Raw genomic sequence first — 6,000 nt, 5'->3', positions numbered from 1 at the left:
CAACAAGAGCCTCAGTGAAAGAACTGGATTTTTCCAAAAAGAACAATTTTCATTGTGATTTAGGACTTTGGATCAACAGTCCCTCCCCCAAAAGAGGCGCAAAGAAGTTTAAAAAACAAACAAACAAACAAAAAAAGTCTGAAAGCTGCTTAGAATGATGCCTTTTTTCAGGGATAAGAAAATTCTTTTGAAACTGATTTGAATGTTATTTCAGTGCCAATGGAATAACACTATGGCTTTTTTCATGGAAACACATGAGTGCTACTACAAAAATGTTGCCTGCTGTATGTAGTTCCTCTTATTCAGAGTCCTTTTCATCTCCCAGAGCGAGCAGAAGGCTAGCATTGGAAGGCTTTTGCCTGCTTGATAGCAGTTGCCCTATATAAAAGTAATAATAGTTTTATGGCCAATTTAAATCCAAGAAGCAGAACTATACTCAAAATCTAAAAAGACTAGAGCTGTATGAACTTATATTCTGATCTGCATCCCAAGTATTTCTACGATCCTTATTTCATTATTTCTTAGTATTTCTGAAACTTTGGTCTTTTATGCTATCTTGGATGATTTAACATTGATTATTTATAAACTCTGTAAGACTAAGCCACCAAACATGCCACTCTGTTATTTTTTGTTTTCAGTATTTTCCTCCATTCCCCTTAAAATAGACAGTTCTCAGCAGATGGTGTGTAGCCCAGGAGGTGGATTGGGACAGATTGGGTCTAATAAAGCTCATCAGTTGAAAACTGTCCACATAGTACCCAGGTCTTGTATCCTTCTAAAACTTTTTTGGAGCCTATATACTTTGCAATACTTCATGACATAAAAACAGATTGGTAGCGTTCCTAAATTATTTAAACTTTGCTCTTACAAAGAGGCTGAGTCTAGATTGCAGAAAGCACCAGTATTATTGTGGACACTGAAGGAAGGACCGAGCCAGAAGTCTCAGTGAGTTAGCTTACTACTTTTCTTTTTTTCCCGTTTCTAGAGATGAAAGTTGTGTCTTTAATTTTCAACCATCCTTTAAGTGATCTGCACTGCAAGAAGGAAATGTACGTGGTATCTCATGCATGCATCTGTTTATTGCATCTACAAAAAGGGCCCGAAGATGCATGCTCTCTACAGAAGGCCATGGGATTATGCCAGGGATGCTACTCCAAAGTTTGGCTGACTGATAAAAATTGAATGCTGGATTACAGCAGTGCTCTGGCTCTCATCAACCTCTCTGGTACCTGGCATATATGAGAAAGTCAAAGTAAAGTCTCTGGCTGTGCCATCTTGAGGATCCCTTGTAACAAGAAAATCCAAAGAGAAAGAAGACTAATGGTTTATGCCTTCTTGATACCACCAGGTCAGTGCAAAGGCTTTTTAGTGAGTGTAAAGAGTATGACCTGTGGATTGATGTTTTCAGACTGCAAGAGGAATCTTCACTTAGTAATGATTTTCATTGAACTATAATTTCTGGGGTTGGGGGTGGGAAGCAGCAGGGGAGTTGCTTAGAGGGAAGAAATGCAGAAGTTTCTCATCTTATTTACCAATGGTTGTTAAATATTTGTTTCTGTACTAGCATTAAACCCTCTGAATATACTGTCTTAAAGCTGAATGAAATACAAATGAGGAGGCTTTAGCTGCTTTCTGACAAAAGCTGTTAAGTTTAAAGGGTTAAGGGCTTCCTTTCATGCAAATATCTTTTCCAGTGGATTTGCAGCAACATATCAATATGCTTTATTTAGAATTGAGATTTTGGTATGGTTTCATACTTAGTACATTTGTAAGGATACCGTTGCACAATAGATCTGTAGTTTGGGAAGGAAGATAAGCAATCCACTCTTTTGTAAACTGAAATGTCATGGATGCTTAGTATTAAAATATAGGTAGAACTTCTCAGTACTTCAAAATGCATATGCTGGTTATGTGACGACAAATCTTTCATTTTACTTTGGAGGGTTGAAGCATGTGATAGAGGAACGTCTTGTTCAGTCTTAATCATCATTAGCAGATGGAACAGTATTGAATTTAAGTGTACTGTCTAAAATGTACAGCACTCCCCAGCTGCATTTCTTAAGATATCTGTGACTTCTGAACACTCCCTCTGAAGTATTTTTGCCTCTGTCACTTAATAGCTCTTCTTAGCTTGGCATGAATAAATTAAAGATTATATGGAAAATGCTTTTCAGTTAAATACCATTGGTTCGTTGGTATTGGTCTCTTAGGATGTTTAACAATTTTGTTACTGCATTATTAAAATGTTTTGGTTGTCTGATCTGTTAGAACTAAATTCTAAAAGCTCTACCCTATTTGCATGAGAATCTCTCATCATTGCTGCTATGTGACAGTCTTATCGCTGACTTTCAATGAACCTGATGCATTTTTACATCCAAGAAATCAGCAGAAGAAAAGGTTTGAAGATCAGCAAGTTATTTCACTTTAAAGAACTGCTTTTTGAAGAAGCAATAAGGAAGTCTTTCTCCTGCTTTTTTCCCTTCCACCAAATTACTACCACTAACTTTTTTGGATGACATTCATTTGAATGAAGTGGTAGTAGTAAAAAGGCACTTACCATAAGTAATGGCAAGTTAACTCAGGGATTAAAGAAATGAATACATTTTCTAAATCAGTTGTCTACAACATGACCTAAGTTTTTGTGACAATCCCTTGCTACTCTGTGCTGAAACTTGCATTTTGAGGGAAGTATATTTAACTCTTACTAGCAATATATTTCTTGGCTTGCACTCAATTTATCAAGCAGCTTTTTTCCTAAAGGAGCTGGGTTGCTCAGTTTCCTGCGGTGAAGTACTATTCCCTTTTAGTAGCGCACAGGTTGTCTTACAGTTTATACGCAGGAGTATTTTAGAAGGGAAGCTTGATTTAAGAGAAGCATTTCTGGGTAAGTTCAGCATGCTTTGAATGGAAAAATGGTATTCTTTGTAGTAACGTAGGCAAGCACCTGCCTATTTGACCTTCCTGGACACATGCTCTTCTCTCCCTGCACGGAGAATGGAACTACAGAGCAGTAACTGCTGTCGGTGGGAGTTTTATGTGTAGGAAAACTGTGGAAGGATACAGGGGAAAACATTTGTTCCACATCTCAAAGTATTAATCAAACACACTAGCTCTTCTTGCTGATGGAAAGAAATGCTGAACTGTTGAGAAAACAGGATTCTGGTTCATCACTCTGAAACTTGTCCCAGAGCTGTCTTGAAATAATTTTCCTTGCTTTATATTGTCCATCATGGGACAGTGTAATAGAAGATAAGGCCTTTGATCCAAACATCCCAATGAGACTCTTATGAGATAGTTTTACTCACACTTTAGTCATCTTCCATAAGTCAGCTGCTCTGATTAAAGAAAAAAAAAAAAACCCTATCAAATGTTACTCTTTTTAGAGAAGAACATTAAAACATGGATTGTGAAAGGACTTTTAAGACTATGCATTATCTAGTTTCCACCTATTATATGCTAGTTTTGGCCTACAAAAGGGGATCACTTTGCAAGTTGCTTCCTTTTTAGATAGGCAACAATGAACTGAAATTCTATTTTTGTTTTGGAGAATATTAAACTAAAAAGATTTAGTTTGATTTGAACTACTGCAAATGCATATGGCAAATAGGGACTATTGGGGGGAACCCTTTGTTTTTATCAGCTGCAGTTCTTTAAAGGGTCTTGTAGGAGTTTTGTAAATTTATTTTGTATTTAAAATCATTATAAAGGCTGGTCAAATGTAATATAATTGTATAAACAAATTCTGTTAATAGAAAGATGTACAGATTCATTTTGTACTGTATCTCTAATCTTGTGAAATAAAGATACCACCTGTGTGGTTACCCTCAGTGTTCACAGTGGTTATGATAACAGAGCATGTCAATCATTAGTTGTATGCACTGATGTGCGCCACTGCTAAATACATCCCTTCCTATAAGGATGTTCGCACTTCTTTCACTTCTACTCCTCTTAAACAAAAAAAAAAAAAAAATCAGTTAATTTAGGAGGGGCATAGTAAGGGGAATAGAAAATTACGCATCATAGCTTCAGCTGCGCTAGAAACTTGCCCTCTGTGTGCGTATGTGTGTGTGACCCTCTCCAGTGGATACAGTGTCTGTCCTGTGCGTCACAGACACAACTGCTGTGTGATTCGAGAACAGTGACCGGTAACTTCAGGATTATATTGTATTTTCATAGTAATAAAGGGATAAACAGTGACTGGGAACAGATACTGGGGGAGGGACTACTCCAAGCTGACAAGTCTGTTTGCTTTTTGTGCCTTTTTTGACCCACTCATCCCTTCAGGCTCCACCTGTTGAGACTCCCTCATCATGTTACGTTGGTTTGCTTTTCAGTGCGCCTATTAATTTGGAAGAAAACAATCAGGGAGAAGGAAAGTAAGGGAGCAATGATAACTACTGACTGCTATGGAAGGCATCGATAGGTGAACTGTCTCAGGCCTCAGCCCGAGTAACATAGTTCTCTGAAGCGTTTGGAGGCTTCCCACAGTGTCTGCGGCTGCCAGTAGCGCTTCTTGCAGGTACGAAACAGAACTGCAGGTACCAAAAGCAGCTTGAGCCTGACCCATGTAGCTTGGGCTTAGTGGGGTCATCCCTCACCTTCCAGACCAGCCCTTGCCTTGAGATGCAATTGATGATGTGCTCAAGTGAGACAGGGTAGGAAGTGTTAGACACCTGATTTCACTTGTAACCTGTAGTCACCCGGGAGTTGTTTTCTGTGGTGGTTACAGAGTACCAGGTATATAAATGACTGGGGGGTGAGGGTTGGGTTTGGAGTTTTCAGTTTTGTTGTTTGCTTTTTTAAAGAAAGAGCCGTTGAATAATGTTTATCAAAAACTAGTATATTTGTTTTGGTTTCCTGGCTTGGTTGGTTTTGTTTGTTTTTTATGTTGCTTTATTTGCCTCAGTTTAAGACTAAAACACTTCATTTAAAATTAAAATATTAATAGAAAGTATAGTTTGTAAACCTGCAACACCTGTTTCATTAGCATGTGTTATTTGGTATAATGCCAAATGTTCTTCCTCATCTCTAAATGTTTATGATCTCGATGGCATTTCTGAAACCTGACTTTAATTCCTATTTTTATAAAGAGCTATTCGGAGAAAGAAAAAGTCACTCTAGCCTACTTGGTGCAAAAAAAGTTCAGAAGGCAGTAAATGACGTCTTCCAAAGCTAAGCTGAGGGAGGGCTGTGTACTCTCTATCCAAGTGATGAATGCTTTAACATCTAGTCTTAATTTTCATTTTCAGAAAGAAAAATAAGTGGAGGTGGAGCACCACTGTAGTTGCATTTCAGGTAGCAAGAGGTAAATGTGATGTAACATCCACAGCGCAGTCATTGAATTCTGTAGTGAGTCTCAGACAGAATGTTTTTACCCCGAAAGGTATCGGTGCCACTGCTGCTAATTCTGGTAAGCTTTTCCGAGTGCAGCAGCATTTCGGGCAGACCTCCACTTAAAAATGTGAGCAGCCTATCCCTTATTTCTTTGCTACCCAACTTTTTGGGCTTTCCACGTAACACAGGTTGCAATTCCAGATTTTTGAAAATAACTTGGAAAACCATTATTTTTTATGTTGCAAAACACTTAAATTATATTTCTGCAATTCTGCCATCAGGCATTTTCTGTATTTCCTTCCTTAGGTTTTTTTTCTATGCTTGTTTTTTTTTCATACTCATCCTTCCTTCTAAACACAGGCATGAACTAGATGTTCCAGTTGCCATCTGTTATTTATGAATGTCACTCCATTTTTGTACAAGAGTCATACTAAAATTTTTCTCTTTTTATTGCTTGTAATTAATTGGGTTTGCTGCCAAAAAAAATTGTACCTGGGGTGTGTGTTTGCAGCCACAAGGGGGCATCAGATATTAAGTGGTGACTCGGACTTGTTAAAAAATATTTTGGGTCTCAAAGGTTTCGAAAGACAATGACGCTTCCAGTCATTGTCACATCACAGGAGGATGTGTATGTATATCTACACATATATGTGAGTGTGTGTATGT

The sequence above is a fragment of the Numenius arquata genome, chromosome 6 (assembly GCF_964106895.1).
Source record: "Numenius arquata chromosome 6, bNumArq3.hap1.1, whole genome shotgun sequence".
In the NCBI taxonomy this organism is placed as follows: domain Eukaryota; kingdom Metazoa; phylum Chordata; class Aves; order Charadriiformes; family Scolopacidae; genus Numenius; species Numenius arquata.
Note: the sequence above shows the minus strand (reverse complement) of the source record.